Raw genomic sequence first — 201 nt, 5'->3', positions numbered from 1 at the left:
AATAATCACACAATAATCACACAATAATCACACAATAATCACACAATAACCACACAATAATCACACAATAATCACACAATAACCACACAATAACCACACAATAACCACACAATAACCACACAATAACCACACAATAACCACACAATAACCACACAATAATCACACAATAACCACACAATAACCACACAATAACCACACAAT

This window comes from Eucyclogobius newberryi, unplaced genomic scaffold (assembly GCF_026437365.1).
Source record: "Eucyclogobius newberryi isolate DKJ021-1_F unplaced genomic scaffold, fEucNew1.0.hap1 SCAF_476, whole genome shotgun sequence".
Taxonomy (NCBI): domain Eukaryota; kingdom Metazoa; phylum Chordata; class Actinopteri; order Gobiiformes; family Gobiidae; genus Eucyclogobius; species Eucyclogobius newberryi.
The sequence above is the reverse complement of the archived record's forward strand: the minus strand, read 5'-3'. Positions refer to the sequence as shown.